Genomic DNA, 16,234 nt, shown 5'->3' with positions numbered 1-16,234 from the left:
TATGGCTTGCATCAAGTTTTTGATGACATCATAAGTCAAAGGCTCCCATCTAGGATTTGCATTTTGCCTGCCATATCTCACTGGCAGTGCCATGATTTCTGCTTCTGCTATGTCAAAATTCCTTTCTTTAAGTGCTTTTTTCCTGATATCTGCCCAATTTTTCAAATTGGATTCGCATCCTACAACTGGAGAATGTGGTGCTTGATCTCTGCTTGCATCTTGCAAGGATGCTCCTCCTTCTTGCCTGAAGGCTGTGTCCATCCCATTGGTAATTTGCAGTCCTGTATTAAAAGGTATGGAGAATGGTATGGAGAATGCAGTGCAAGGATTCTCCACATGTGGCACTCCAATAGGAGGCTGGACCTCTTGTTGGCCATGAGATGGCGCTGGCTGAGGAGTATAGGGATAATTTACAGAGGTTGAGTTGCCATCTGAAGCCATAAGAAAGTCCCCTAAACAGTCCTTCGTTTGAAGAACGGGGTTCCAAAAGAACTCTCTTGAGTATGTGACCAACGGGATTGAGTGAGAGGAGGAGTTGATTGATTGTTCCCTGGATGAAGGGCCAAACCAGGCACTTGGAACAGTTGTGCCAGATGCTGTGACTCGAGAAGATGGGTATCTTCATACAGACACTTTGACCAGCTGAGATTTCTTTAATGTCCTCAGCATTTGCACCTTTAAATGACAAGCTCGAGTTATCTGCTTGTGAGCTTTCTCCTTCCTGCTGCTTGATTTCTGCCTCTTGGCTGTTTTGTTGACACCAATCCAGGGATGCTGGACCTTGTATTGACATGTCCTGTATCCACGGGTCCATGCCTGTGGGAGGATTTGTAGACTGAAGAAATTGCATGTTGGTGAGGCTGTGGTCAAAAGTTTTTTGACTGTGTAGTCAACCAAGTGTTATAAATGCAAAGGCAAATTTGGGATAAAATCAAAAAGAGAAATTTATTAATAAACAACAAAGAATAACAATGAGAGAAAAAAAACCACAATAAAAATGGTCAGTGCAGCGCTGGGTGGACAGGGTCTACACCCGAGGTGTAGGGTTCCCAAATCCACGTCTGAGTGCTCTCAGGCTTGGGGTTTTATAGGATTTTTAAGTCCTCAGGCTAAAATTCCAAGCAGGCTCCATTCACCAAGTGTTCTTGATTGCTCGGTGAATGGATTTCCTGGCTTGGAAAAATAGACCTAACCAGTGTCCGGACAGAGTCTCCTCATATGTAAAGAGACTCTGTATGTATTTTAATTTTTGGTTATCAAGGCAGAAGTGGTGTGATCCGGGGTTGGTGCCGATGGAAATCTCGGCAGTCTCCCCCTTTGTTTCCAGTGATTGTATCTCCAACACTGGTCTGACAGGTGGGCGATTCATGACTATCGGCGGATACTTTTCTGAAGCTCGTCTTTGTCGACTTTGATTGTTTCCCAACCGAGATCTGCAGGGACGTTGGTCAGGTCCGGAGTTGGGTTCCTCCTCCGAGCTAGTCCTTTTGTTGTCCTTGATGGCTCTCATCCTGTCTATTTTCCGAGCTAATGTTCGTTATCTGGGTGTTGGCTGCAATCCTTTGCCTTCGGAGAAAGATTCCCGGCCAGGCTTGGAAGGAGGGTTTTTTTTCCTTTTTATATACACATCTTTGGGGTTTTTTTTATTATTTCAATACATATACATCTTATTTATCTCTTTACGAATTTTTATTTACACATAATTTATTACACAAGTATCCAGTGAAGCCATCTGTGGTGGTGAAACTGTTGCTTTTTCAAGCTGCTGTTGTTGAACTTCAGCTGGGTTGCTGAGCAGTCTGGACGTTTCAGGCTCTGAGCAAAGCTGACTGCTGTAATGTTGCAGTTGGCCAGTAGTGGACGTTGATGAAAGGTTTCTGTTGTAAAGCTGCTGCTGCTGTTTGCTCACACTGCTGCTCAGCTGCAGTTGCTGTTGTTTGCTCCAGTGGTGGTTGCCATGGAAACAGCGCTACAGTAGCCAACGCTGGCACCAGCTCCGCTGTTTTACCCGTCTGCCCCCTCGTGCTGGGCTGGGCACAGAGGGAAGGGACCATGCCTGCCTCTGACGTACTGGGCGGTTCTGCCGTTGTCAGTGGGCAATGCAGAGGCGGTGCAGAGGCTGGAGGGAACGCCCCGGCTGTGAGCTGGCCTGGGGGCGGTGATGTAGGCGGAGTATAGGGCTCTGGCTGTGCTTGCGTCACTGCTGACGTCACTTTTGACTGGCAGCTGTGGCTCAAAGCACACCCCTTGCAGGCGGGACCCAGGGATTGCCGTGCCCGCCTGGGTCCCGTGCCGCTCCGGGGCGGGCTGCACCATGCCGTGCCCTCCCAGGGGGGACAGGGCTGTCCATCCCCTTGTCCACTCCACCCCCCCCTAGGGCCGGAAAAGGGCTCAGCCCCTGACGTGCAAGCGACTAAGGGATTTTCCCCTCCCTCCTCCGTCCTCAGAGGCGTCCCGGTCTCTGGCGCAGGTCCAAAAAGGCTCAGATAAGTTTTCAAAGGCTCTGAGCCGTCAGAACCCCCTTTTTGCAGCTCGGGAAATGGATCAACTGCATGAGATTGCAGCCTGTGTTTTAGAATTGCCCCCAAGTCTCTGCATGGTTGTTGCTCTGGGCTTTCCTCAGGCTACGCCTTCCCCCCTTTTGCTAAGACAGAGTTTTGGGAGATTTGTACAAATTCTGCAGTTTGTAAGAGTTCCGTAGCTGGCTGAGACGAGCCCGCCTGTTCTTTATCTGAGCCCATATGCTCTGTTCATCCCCCGTCTCCCATTTCCGCCGAGTTCGCAAGAGATACAGTGTCTTGTGTGGCTTTTACTGCCGTAATTTCATCCTTTGAAAGGATTTCCAACACTCTGGGTGTTGTCTTCTGAGCCAGGGGTGTCCCGATCCCCATGGAATTATAGTGGGCAAGGGCAGACCCAGCCTTCTCCGGCTTATTCATCAGGGTCTCCCATCCTGCGTTTGGATCCATAGCATCCCCTGCCTGGGTTTCAAAGTCCCACTAAGTGGAGATGACTTCATAAATCACTCTATAAGCCGGCGAAAGCTTAGCTGCTGCCTGGTCCTTAAGAGCGGCCTTTTAACATATTTTCATGTTTTTCTTGTCCCACAGGCTTAGGGTAAAGATTTTCTCTGGATCCATGTTAGGAAATTCTGCCTGTATCCAGGATAATAGGCTTTTAAGCTCATCCATGGATACAGGGATCGGGTGTTCCCTGACCATATTTTCCAGGAGAACTAAAACCTCCCCCTCAGGTTTGGACATAATGCCTCCCATATTTCAGTTCCGTTTTGACGTCTTACCTGACCTCAGGGTCAGCTTCAATCTCGGCTCCTCTGTCTGTGGTCCATCCTGCAGCTCACAGATATCTGGCTCTGGCATTCTCCCGCTCTCACCAGCTTACAGAGATGGCCGATTTTTTCTTTCTTTTTCTCCCCTCTCTGCAGAGTTCTCTAGCTTTTTGCTGTCTTTTTCAAAAGGGGCTCTCAGTCCAAAGTGCCACGCATTGGGTGCCACTCTGTCGGGATGCTACACTGGTTGCTGGGTGATTTTCCCCCTTGGACTGAGATTGATGAGAAAGAGGCAGTTTTCTCTTGTTCAGACTTGGTTGTTTATTTTTCTCTTATCTATATGACATATATATAGAGTACAAGGAGCTATATACACTAAGATAGAGAGGTACAAAATGGCTAACAAAGAACTTCTTCAAGGTCTTTTATATATCTATTTGTCCAATTAAAAAATGCCAAGTAAATTATTTTTCTTAGTGACCCAATGACCTGACACTTGTGTTCTGCACTGCGGCATCTTCTATCTAATCACTTATTAGTACCCAAAAATCCCTAGAAGAAGATGAAGGAAGAAGGGACAGCACCCTAAATCTTCCATCTTGTCTTTTGTTTTTTAAAAGAGCTTAAACCTTAAACTCTAATTTTCTCACTTAGTGACTTAAGAAAACTTGCTAACTTATACACTCACACTCCCAGTTTTTCTATTTAACAGTTGTCTCCATGGTGTTATGTGAAATTCAGTGCTTTCTTGGATGTCAGAGCCAGGTATCATAGATAAAGGCACACACTTTGTTCCTCTGACTCCAACACTATTGACTCAGAAATGTATCCTATTTCAGTCATGCTTGTGTGCATCAAAAGGTACATGGAAATATGAATTAATTACTTAATACTTCTGAATTAATTAATGAATACTCCTGGTACTAAATACAGTGTGCTAAGCATTCTTCTGATGCAAAAGAAAGCATGGCACCTTTCTGAAATAAACCATTTTATAATGGAGTGGGAGAAAAAGAATAACAACCACAAATAAGGAGGGCCAATTGTAATGTCAAATCCTGATAGTATAATTTTGGAAGAAATATAGTTCTTTCAAGAGGAAAAAAAAAAAAAAAAAAAAGTGTAAGCTTCCATAGCCTTATTTTAAGCTGGAGTAGTTGTGATTTGGAAAGTAGTTTGAAATAAGATTTTATTTATTCAAACAACCAACCTCTTTATAGGTAAAGGAATTTTTTCCTTTTTTCCTCACCCCTCTGGTAATTGGCAGAACAATTTTTATAGCTGGATTCATTCTGAAATGAGCAAACTACTTCAGATTAAAAAATCAGAGATACATGGATCTTTATGTTATATTGGAAAATTAAATCACCTAGTCTGACCTTTTAATCATACAGGCCTGACATTTTTATTCAAATCTTCTTCAGAAGACAATGACTTCTTTGGTGAAAAAGGCATTCAGTCTAGGTTTCCAAACACGAGGTGAATAATTTGTTTAATCAGTCAGTCAAATGTTCAAGTACTATCACTGTTAAAAATGTTGGTCAATTATGAATTAACTAGTGGGGTGGAAGTTTAGAGGATTTGGGGGGGTCTTGTACTCTCATTAACCTCTGTCCCCCAAGACTCTGCCTCCCGATTCGTTCTGCTCCATATCTGTGAAGCATCATGGCTTGTTTCTATCCCTTTCCAGGAAAAGAGATAAGTTTCAGTGTTACACAGTAGGCAGAATTATATATATGTCCTGCTCTGTCCCTGGGAGCCCCATACAGCCCCCACTGGATTTCCAGAAAATCCCCATGAGACTAAGGTCAGACGCACCATTTACATTCTGGCCTCATATGCTGTAGTGGTTTAGATTTGCTAATTTCGTTTTCCCGGCCAATGCACCAAATAAATGTCATGATTTTAAAGCAGTAACTAAAAAACTACTAGAAAACTTACTTATTTCTTGCTGTGAGATGTGGATTAGAACAAGAGCAAAACACGCTTAAAACTTAAAAGAAATAAAGAAAATTTATTAACAGAACTACAAGATTAAGAAAACCAGAATAACTTCCAGAAAACCTCTTTCTCCCCCACTACCCAACCATTCCCTTGTTCACATGACAACATAGAGACAAAAAAACTTAGAACTTTGGTATTTAAATCAGTCCCAATTCCTGTTAGTCTTTTCATCAGTCTTTGTAGAGAAACAGAAGTCTTCTGCTAATCTATGGAGTTTTTCACAGGAAAACTATTTCTGTTATAGCTTTCTATTTCTCTGATGCCAGCTGCCCGGGAAAAAATCTGTCATCAGGTGTCTTCTCCCATTTCACATCACTCTGAGGTGTGTTATGGGTCAATGAGTTTAGGGATGTCATTTTTAAGGATGAGTTATTCAAAGGCAAAAGTTCTCCATCTGTTTTTGTGAGCCTTCCCTGGAAACAGAAGTTTTCTCTTTGCCTCTCAAAAGGCCACAAATCTTCAACTATTACTTCTCCCCCTCTGTTTCAGTATCTCACAGCATCACAATCACTTCACTATTTGCTCAAAATCCATACTTTGAACACTCCATTCCTCCCAATATACTGTAATGAATTAAAGAGCTCTTTTTCAGAACACTATTGTCCATCTCTATTGAGAGACCGCCAGCTCTTCACCAGTCTTCACAGAAGTAATTGTGAATGCCCGTTTATTTCTATCTTTAGCACACTTTTATAGGGCTCTACAGGGTTTGCAGGCAGAACAAGCTACAATTGCCTAACACACACAGTTTACATTTTTTCTCTTACACACAAGGATATTGTTTTACTTTACTCTCTCTTCTGCATGAAGGTTTCAAGGACTTTAGCCCTTAATATCACGACTTAGTTCAAAGGCTGGTTTGTGCATACAGGCCTTTACTAATATATAAAATATAGCAACAAATCCCCCTTTCTCTTTTTGCACAAACCAGGCTTTGGATAAGATAACATACAACTTAGACTGTCATCCCAATTAACATTATAAGTAAAGTCCGTCCCCCTTCTAGCACAAGAGACCTCAACCATCTAGTGATGCCCCAGCTGGCGAACCAACTTCCAATGGGATCACTATCTTCTTTCAGGGCATGCAACCCATCCTGTAGCTGTTGTAGTTGCTCATGGATGGAAGCTGAATGATCAGTAAGATCCAAGCAGCACATGCCTTCAAACTCTCCACAACCATGTCCTTGTGCTAAGAGCAAAAGGTCAATTGCAACTTGATTTCATAGTACTGCATGATACACACTACTCACATCGGCTGAAAGCTCACTTAACATTGTGGATGTTAAGTTTAATTCTTTCCTAGTCCAGCAAGCGAGCTTTTTTAGAGTGGCTAAACTTTAATTCATTCAGGCTTCGCTTTGACTGTTTGATGTTCTTCATTTTGCTAGCTATATTCAACAATTGATGTAAGCTTGGGTGGAACAAAGTGAGTTTCCCAAGATAACAGGGTCTTCCATGTGGATTAGCAGGAATCTAATTCCATGCTCTATCTCCACAGATTAGGAATATGGAACTAGGTGATCATTTTGGTAATTGTCCTGTGAGATTGCACCATGAATAAAGGCTTTACTTACAGTGGTAGTAACGAGATCAGCTATAGGGTTGACTGCAACCCAGTGCTGCATTACTTTGTTAGAATGACTTTTTGTCGGGGGTTCAAACATTATCCATCCACCCGAGGTATTGGTGGAACATAACAAATCCAATTCTTCTGAGGGTTGTAACATTAAGAACTTTGGTAATTTTTGCTTGCTAACAGGCTTCAAGTTGTCTTAATGTGAAGCCAGCAGTGCGACTGCACTCTTGCAACACTGCCAATCGATTCAGTCGAGTCTCGTTACTAATTAAACCTTTAAATGCTGGAGGATCCCATTCAGGGACTCCTGGGAGACAGGTGCGAAAGGATCTCCAGGGGTGGCTAGGCTCAAACACATTGACCTTTGGCCAGTTCAATGTGCCAGAGTGACCCATATGTTCTGCCACTTTTGGATGTTAGTTAGCAGACAGTTGGTCATGACTATACACAACACAATTACCATAAGCATTTTACCATGTAAATGACACCATATTTGCAAACTCACAGCTAGAACTTCAATCGTTAAATGAACTTTCAAAGATGCTTACACTACCTCTTGAAGAGGGAATACTTATACTTTATACTAACATAACAATTACTACACAAGCTAAACACTTAAACTATTATCTAACTACTTTTAACACACGTGCTTTGGTATATATGTAGTCTAAGCGTGAAAGCAATTTGCTGAAAGGGTAAACACACAACTACAATTTGCCTTATATACAATTAAATGGAGTCTCTACACTTCTTAGATCTTCTACAGAATTTCTCCAGCACGATTCAGTCCTGGAACGTTCACTGCTCCCGTGATGTCAGCTGGCAGTTGATCGGTGACTGAGGGCTTTGATGTTCAAGTTGTTCTTCACATCCTTCTAAATCTTAAAACAAAGGATACCTGAAAAATTGGTAGAGACACAACATCATAATAACAACATAAAAGTTCTGTTGGTAAACTGTCTGTGTAGTGTTCAGACACAACTGTGTCCTGACAGGTCCACTTCTGATCCATGTCTGGAGTACCAAGGCTGTGTGATGACATCTCTGTTCACTGGATCTCATGTGTTCAGAGGCAGACAGTCTGGTCAGATGGACAGGTGGCTTTTTTGAACCTGCCAACAAAACACAGACACTTCTCTCCTTGAAGTTAATGAATTACACTAATTAAATGCTTTTAGGGCATCAATCTCCCCCGTTTTCTTAAAAAAAAATAAAAATGAGATGTACTTCTGTTATAAGCAACAACATCAACACAAAACCATATACATAATTAATAAGAACCTATACTAGTTAAAAATCAATTAAATCTTAAACATTATTAATAGGATATATAATATAAAACTGCTATTAATTACTAAAACACTGCACTAGCATCCCATAGTTAGTAAAACAAACAGAAACAAAAAATCAGTGAAGGATTGGATCATCACCTCCGGAAAATGACTCTCCAAGCCCAGTTCAAAATTGATCCAGCTGTCATATTAATAGGGTCAAATTGCTGAGTCAAAAAGTGACTCAAATACTGATTTGGGACAGAAAATATCTGGATCTGTTGGCAAACATTCTGTCCAGGTAAAGTCAAGGCTTGGCCAGGGCCTAGGCTTTAAACTGGAAAGATGCCTCTTAACTCATTTCTAAAACAAGGTTCTCAATAGTAGCAGCTATGAGATGCTTACAGCATAGCAAACTGTTAAAATGCATTTGTACAAAGCAAATGATCAGGAGCCTTAGGTACCAGACCAATTAAACCATGCAGCAGTTGGTTTGATCTGAAGCCTTTCCTATGGCATTTGATCCTCAGCAATGGTACATCTTCTTAAAATTCTGGAAACACTGAAAAATAAGAAAACTATAACAAACAAAACTGCAGAGATTGCAACAACTAATTGAACTCCTGATGAAGTCAAGGGTGTCACAAACTGCATTCACTTCTATCCACAAGCAGGTGTTCACCAGTGTTCCATCACAGCTGTCTCAGCTGTGGCCGTCCTCCTCTCTCTAGGAAAACAACTATACTTTGCAGTTTAAACAAGTGTCTCCAACAAAACACAAAACAATTTCAATTAAACAATATCTAAACCCAACAATAATTATATATGACAAAAGGAAATAACAAACTTAACATTAAAAGAATATCTAAGTTAGAAAACTTAAAGCTTAAAATTTAAAACTTAAAAACATTGAAGTCTAAACATTATAAAACTTGACTATCCTTAATTCTATTAGCACTTAATCTATATTAAATGAAAACTTAACTTAATCTTATTCTGTTACTACAAAAAAGCAACTAAAATTTTAATATATACCTTTTAAACACAATATAACAATAACAAATTCACTATAAAGATTATAAAAATGTAGCAAACACATCACAATTCTATGTCATCTAGCTTTGAAAATAACCCACAATAACTGCAAATGTTTCTAAAAATACTTATTTATAATAGAAATTTGCCTAGTATATGCTTAAATTGGTTAGGATGTTAAAGTGCAGTTTTTCTAGAGAAAAACCACCACAACAACATGGGATTTGGCAAGTTGCCATCCAGCTTTGTAGCACTTTTCAAAAACATTAAGTCCAATTTTTAAACTAAAATCTAAAATCCAAATTGGTATATATGCAGTTATATGTGTTTATATAACAAAAGACTCACATTAAAATTCCCTTATTAAAATTGTGGAAAAAACAAACAAATAGATAATATATACTTTAACTTAACTTTGTCTTATACAGTAAAATTCTCTTGACTAATTATTTTTTAAACCACAAATCTCTTCTGTAGATAACATTAATTGGAAGAAGGTTTTCTTAGAAGTTGTAAATCACACCATATTTTAACCTTGGGTTCTAAAACCAATTATTGCAAGGCAACTTCTGTTAGTATTCACCTTAAACGCTTTTTTTTTTTTTCTTTTCTTTTCTTAACTTTCAAAGAACCACAATAATTTCTCTAGTAAAACTCTAAAAACTGCAATTGCATAAACTCATAATTACTTAAAACACAAAATTAACTCTACAATGGTATATAAAAACATTTTGAAAACCCAATAAATCACGACCCTGCAACAAACCAGGCACCATCCCAGTGCCCCCCCCCGAGAGAGGGAGCGGGGGGGTCAACCGCCCGCCCCGCCGCTGCTGCAGCTCTGCTCTTATCTTTCTTCACATTCTCTACATACTCTCGCAGCGAGGAAAAACGGAGAGAAAGAAAAAAAACTTCACAAAGTTAACTTTAACAAATGTAGCTTTTTCTCTCAATCTCTCTTGTTGTTCGCCGATAGAGGAAAAAAGGGCACGATTTTGCAAAAGCAGGCGATTTTACACGAAAAGTCTCTCACGGCCAGATGCTAACAACGGCGATCATTGCAGTTTATCAGCTTCTAATTACAAGGATGAATTTTGAACTAGATACCATATAGTTTGAGATTTTTTGACTAGTTTGTCTCTCTTTGAAGCTGTCTGAGCCACCTGTTTCTGCTCAGTTGTTTCTGTAATTGTTCAGAGTGGCCTTGGAACTTTTCTTGCGCTGCTTCTACCCCCAGGGTGCCTTTGTTCTCTGCGCCCACCTCGCTCCCTCATTTCCCCCTGGTTTAGGTGGAAACCAGTCCAAATCCGGCTTCTTTTCTTCCAGGGTGGTAAAGATGGAACTTAAATAAGATAGCAATGTTAAAAATGACTCCAAAAATGAAGCAAATAGTTCTGGATGTATCACATCCTGCCATAACTGAACAGATTCTGTTCGTTGTTTCAGCGTTCCCTGTGGAAATTTTTTCTCATTATTTTCTTTTCCCTAACTCTCCCTCCCTCTCTCCATGGGCAATATAGATAGGAGAGCTTGCCCAGCAGTGGGAGGTAAAGGCATCTGCCGCTGTGACACAGGTAGAACCACGGAGCTCACAGCTTCAGCATATCTCACTTTTCTGTTTTTTAGGGTATTAATTACAATCTGCCAAGTTCGACCGAGAAACACAGTGTCCTTGCTCTTTTCCGTAATTGCCGTTTCCCATATATCAGAGCTGACATATCAGTCCGTTCTTGTACCGCAAGAAGCAGTGAGCACTGCAAATGCTCAAGACAATTAGCCCATATAATGAGCATATCCAGGTCCCTTTCCTGGGCTGCTTCGCCTCGTTTAACGAGGATGCTGAGAAGCAGTTTATTTACTGCCGCAAATTCCACATCCATGCTGACAGCAATCCGCAAGGGGGAAGGTTGCGACCCTTCTACACATGCCCTTGCCTCTGGGCCCCCCCCCAGCAGCCCTACTTCCACGTCTAACCGCTCCGCGTCTCACCGCGCTCAGGCTGCCTATTTGGTGCCGATCCAAGCCCTCGACGATTAATGCCCAGATCCACTCCGATGACTCCAGAGTCCTTCTGCCCGCAGGGTGTCCCTGGTCGAAGCGCCAAATATTGGGAAGACCCCCGAGCTGTTCACCACTCTTCACAGAAGTAATCGTGAATGCCCGTTTATTTCTATCTTTAGCACACTTTTATAGGGTTCTACAGGGTTTGCAGGCAGAACAAGCTACTATTGGCTAACACACACAGTTTACATTTTTTCTCTTACACACAGGGATATTGTTTTGCTTTACTCTCTCTTCTGCATGAAGGTTTCAAGGACTTTAGCCCTTAATATCACGACTTAGTTCAAAGGCTGGTTTGTGCATACAGGCCTTTACTAATATATAAAATATAGCAACACATCTCCATAGCTTTAACAGAAAAATATTTCAGCTTAATTAAAGCATCTCCTTATTCTTTCTTCCTCATCTAAAACTTAACTCTTTTCTTCACTGTTTTTGATGGTTTTATGATGTCTTCTTCATGTTATCTCTCTCTCTTGGAAAAAGGAGTAATCTGTAAGTTTTATCCAGGTAGTAAAAGAGTTAAAGTCTTGGAAAAGCTGCAGGTGTTCATGGTGTCAGGTTTCAGTTCAGCAGCAGAAACTGCAAACCAAGCCAGGCCAGCCGGCTCCGTTTCTTCGTTTCTCTGCGGCCTTGTCCGGCCTGGAGGGGGGGGGGGGGGGCCGAGACAGAGCCTGTTACCTTGTCAGAAGCCAGAAACCAAAGAGAACAAGAGCCCTGGCTTTACATCTTAAGGTGGTGTTCAGAAGTTGATCTCACTTCTCAATGGTCAAAATTGCTGTCAATTCCTAGAAATGACCAATAATTGGTCAGGAGAAAAGACTCCCATCAGCCACCAGCAGCTTCAACTTCCTTAGCTCCCAAAGCTATCTTAAAGGTAAAGTCACCCTATGACATTCCACCCCTTCAACTTGTGAACACCTTCCTAAAAAATTATCAATTATATTCAATATACAACTTAGAACAATAAAACTAATAAATTGACAGAAAAGAAGAAACAAAAAATTCACTACTTTCCACCCCAAGACTTTTACTATCATTGCTATATAAACTTAAGACAATAATGATTTGCTCTTAATTAATCTTTTATCTCACAGCTTTAGTTTAAAAACCGGGCAGAAACACCATTAATGTAGTGGTTTAGATTTGCTAATTTCGTTTTCCCAGCCAATGCACCAAATAAATGTCATGGTTTTAAAGCAGTTACCCTATGATATATGCCTATATTGCTCATTTCAGCCATTATATTTTGTTCTGTTAAAAATTTTAAATTGCATTTTAAAATCAAATTTAAAAAGCCCTGTAGCACCTAGCATTTTGTTTGTAGTTTTGCCTCTTAATGTATTTATTCAGTAGATCACATACCTATATCAGCATGCCATATTTAGTGTATTCATTAAAAACAAATTTTTTCTGAAATAACTCTTTGCAGTCGGTTGGCCTAGCCAGCAGGTTCCCACCAAGCCACTCTCAACCCCACTCCTCAACAGTCTGTTTTGCCTCTGACCATAACTGGTGAATGATCTCCCTGTCTTTATTTCAACTCACAAGCTTTTTGTAATATTTTTTTTATCCCCCTGTCCAGCTGAGGAGGAGTGTTAGAGCAGCTTGATGGGCACCTGGAAGCCAGCCAAGGTCAACCCACCACACTTTCAAAGGCAAATCTGACTTGATTTGGTGAAATTATTTTATTTTATTGCCAATTAAACAAAGCAGGATAATGAGAAATAAAAACAAATCTAAAAAGCCTTCCACCCACCCCTCCCTTCTTCCCAGGCTCAGCTTCATTCCCAACTTTTCTACTTCCTCCCTCAGAGCAGCACAAGGGGACAGGGAATGGGGGTTGCCATCGGTTCATAACACTTTGTTTCTGCCTGTTCTTCCTCTTCATGTTCTTGTCCTGCTCTAGCATGTGGTCCCACTCACAGGAGACAGCCCTTCATGAACGTCTCCATTGTGGGCATTCCCACTGGCTGCAGTTCTTCACAAACTGCTCCAGAGTGGGGTTTCTTTTCCCATGGGGTGAAGTCCCTAAGGAATGGAATGCTCTAGCATGGGTCCCCCACAGGGTCACAGGTCCTGCCAACAAACCTGCTCCAGCATGGGCTCTTCTCCACAGGCTGCCAGGAGCTTCCTTGAGGGTGCATCCACCTTGTCCATCATGAGGTCCTCCACGGGCTGCAGATGGATATCTGCTCCACTATTAACCTTCATGGGCTGCAGGGTGTGCTGGTTTTACATTAATTGACATTTGGTGAGGAGGGAAGAAGCTACTTATGGAAATGATTTTTCTGAGAGAAGCTGCTAAGAGATTCCTCTGTGCTTAGCAAAAACCAATAGCTGGCTAGCTCTGAGAATTGACAACCTATTAAACCGTTTAAAAAGCGAGATCTGCCTCTGTGAAATCCACATTTTAAAGACAGGCAACGCCGGGAAAGCTCTCTCTTGCTTCCGGCTTTGAAGAGGTAACTGGACGTCGGTTGGGCCGGCCCCGCTTTGCCGTGGTCCACGCGGTCTGGCAAGACTGGGCCTCAACGGTAGCCGGGCGAGGGACAGGAGGCCGTGGGGCCCCGGCCGAGGCTGAGCCGGGCTGCGGCTGCTAACATCTTGCCGACACTAAGCCCTGCCCCACTGCTGGCCTGTGCCGAGCCGGGGTCCGCTGGGCCCCAGGAGCGGCTATGGGCCGGGCCAGACCCCCTCCACCGTGGCCTGTGCAGGCCCAGCGGCTGCCAAGCAGAAGGAGGGGAAGACATCGGCCAGGAGCTGAAATTGAGAGAAGCAGGGACTGGAGACCAGCCATGCGGCCAGAGCGGCTGCCACCATTCTGGCCGGGCCCCCTGAGATCTTGGCACAGCCCCAGCACGGCCCTGAAAAACTTTTATTGTAAGCAGCTCCGGCCAGGCACATGACTACCCACAGGCCTGTGCGAGATATTAACTCTTTCACTGCACAGACGAAACTTGCAAAACAATGTTCCTCTCCCGAGTGAGAGAAAAGGACAGAGTAAAGACATGTAGAGAAACAACATGAAGACACCAAGGTCAGTAAAGAAGGAGTCAAGTCTCAGATGGGAGGAGAATGAGGAGATACCCTAGTCTTGGGCTGAAAGTTCTTCTGGTAAGGCCACGGAGATGGACTGTGATACACTAGAAAATCCCCTTTAATTAATGAAAAAGTATAGGGGGATGGAGTGTTCAAACTGTAGACATGAGCAGAGGAATCCATAATGAAGCAAAGCAGATGAGTTGAAGTAGCTGTGATCCCATCAGAAGCCTAAACAGAGAGAGAAATTAAAGTGATGAAGACCCTTTCCCCTCCAGGGAAAGAAGAAGAAAACCTCTGTTCCCAGAGATGAAGATGATCTCAGAGACAGATAAAGAGAACCTTTGCTTTTGAACAGCTCATCCTTAAAATAGTACTCCATAAATTGACATAGACCATTAACTCAGCTGTGGGAAGGCTGTGAAAATGGGAGAACCTTCATGATTGCAGATTTTTCCAGGCAGCTGCTATTAGTGGAAATTAAAAAGCCATGATGGAACAGTTTCTTGCAGTGAAGCTTCCATGGCGTGACAAGAGAAACTCCTCTCCCTACAAGAACTGATAAAAAACTATTATAGAAGTGGTAGCTGATTGGAAATCCCAGGTTTTGTCTCTGTGTTGTCCGAGGGAAAGAAAAGAGGTCATCAGGAAGGGGACGAGAAGTGTTCTGAAGGTTTTATTCTGATTCTTATTATTCTTTTAGTTCTGTTAATAAAGTTTTATTTATACCTTTTAAGTTTTGAGCCTGCTTTGTCCTCCTCCTAATTCATATCTCACAGCAAGAAATGAGTAAATAAATCCTAGTAAGTGCACTGGGGATTTTAGCCAGTGCTAAACTCACTACACAAGGAAATCTTTGTTCAGATGCCTGGAGCACTTGCTCCCCTCTACCAATCTTAGTGGCTGCATAATTTTACTTCTCACATATTCTCACTTCCAGCTGCCATTGTGAAGATTTTTTTACCCCTTCTTAAATATGTTTGCATAGAGGCTCTAGCAACATCACTGGCACAGATTTGGCCAGTAGCGGGTTGGTCTTGGAAAAGGCTGGAACTGTCTCTGACATGAGAACAGCTTCTAGTGTCTTCTCTCAGAAGTCATCCCTGCACTGCCAGGTCTACCAAAACCTTGCCACATAAACCCCATACACTTGTATGGAAAACTATTCTTATTAAAAATTTGGTCAAAGGAACGCAATGATGTTTTGTTTCTGAGGTATTCAAAATTTGATATTGGAGATGCCTCTGAATCCCTGAAGTGAATTTCTGTCTGTTCTGTAAAAATGTATAAAGTAGGTCAAACATGACTAGCCACTGCTATCATTACAGTTTAAATCTTAGTGGCATGGTGTTAACACTTTTCTGGAGTAGTGGATTTCTGTGTGTCTGTTGTGGTTTAACCACAGCCAGCAACCAAGCCCCATGCAGCCAATCGTTCACTCCCCCACCAGCAGGACCAGGGAGAGAATTGGAAGGGTAGAAAAGCTGGAGAACTCATGGGTTGAGATAAAGACAGTTTAATAATGAAAGGAAAAGCCTCACATACAAGCAAAGCAAAACAAGGAATTAATTCACTGCTTCCCATGGACAGGTAGGTGGTCAGCCATCTCCAGGAGAGCAGGGCTTTGTCATACCTAATAGTGATTTGAGAAGACGAACACCATCATTTCAAACATCTCTCCCCCCCCCTCCCCCTTCCTCCTTCTTCCTCCCACTTTGTATACTGAGCATGATGTCATGTGGCCTGGAATATCCCTTTGGTCAGTTTGGGTCACCTGTCCTGGATGTGTCTCCTCTCAACTTTCCATGCACCCCCAGCCTTCTTGACAGATTGACAGTATGAAAAGCAGAAAAAGCATTGGTTCTGTGTAGGCCCTGCTCAGCAATAACAAAAACATCTCTATGTTATCAATCCTGTGTTCAGCTGTCGGGGTTTGATGCTGGTTAAAATGCCA

At 42.3% G+C, this 16,234-nt stretch overlaps 1 protein-coding gene across 1 annotated transcript in view; it reads left to right on the top strand.

Moving 5' to 3' along the window:
• The window catches only part of LOC131591635 (transcription factor RFX3-like), a 287,779-nt gene that overhangs the window by 129,571 nt on the left and 141,974 nt on the right, over positions 1–16,234 (top strand). The window lies entirely within an intron of this gene.

The sequence above is a fragment of the Poecile atricapillus genome, chromosome W (genome assembly GCF_030490865.1).
Source record: "Poecile atricapillus isolate bPoeAtr1 chromosome W, bPoeAtr1.hap1, whole genome shotgun sequence".
NCBI classification, from domain to species: Eukaryota; Metazoa; Chordata; class Aves; order Passeriformes; family Paridae; genus Poecile; species Poecile atricapillus.
Note: the sequence above shows the minus strand (reverse complement) of the source record. Positions and strands in the feature narration are given on the sequence as shown.